The 222-nt window shown below is 43.7% G+C and overlaps 1 protein-coding gene across 1 annotated transcript in view; it reads right to left on the minus strand.

Moving 5' to 3' along the window:
• The window catches only part of CSUI_004249 (membrane protein 1), a 13,146-nt gene extending 12,935 nt beyond the window's left edge, over nucleotides 1–211 (minus strand). The window contains exon 1 of the mRNA XM_068064442.1: nucleotides 1–211. This exon is cut by the window's left edge and continues 3,781 nt beyond it. The gene's annotated coding sequence lies outside the window, so the exon portion shown is untranslated.
• Between the last annotated feature and the right edge of the window lie 11 nt (nucleotides 212–222).

Below are 222 nucleotides of genomic sequence, written 5' to 3' on the forward strand. Positions count from 1 at the left end.
AGGAAGTTGAAGAAGAAAAGAGAGGTGTTTAATAAAGAAAGAAGAAAGAAAGCAAAGTCATCTTCCTAAGAAGAAGAAAGGGAGAGCCAATTTCTTCTTCTTCTCCATAAACCGATCCGGGAGGGGAGGCACACGTGATGCCTGTCTTTCCTTGCTTTACTTCTCTCCTCTCCTCTCTCCTTGTCCGCCTTCTACTATTATCAGTCAGTCGTTCGTGTCTGT

This window comes from Cystoisospora suis (assembly GCF_002600585.1).
Source record: "Cystoisospora suis strain Wien I chromosome Unknown contig_1953, whole genome shotgun sequence".
Lineage (NCBI taxonomy): Eukaryota > Apicomplexa > Conoidasida > Eucoccidiorida > Sarcocystidae > Cystoisospora > Cystoisospora suis.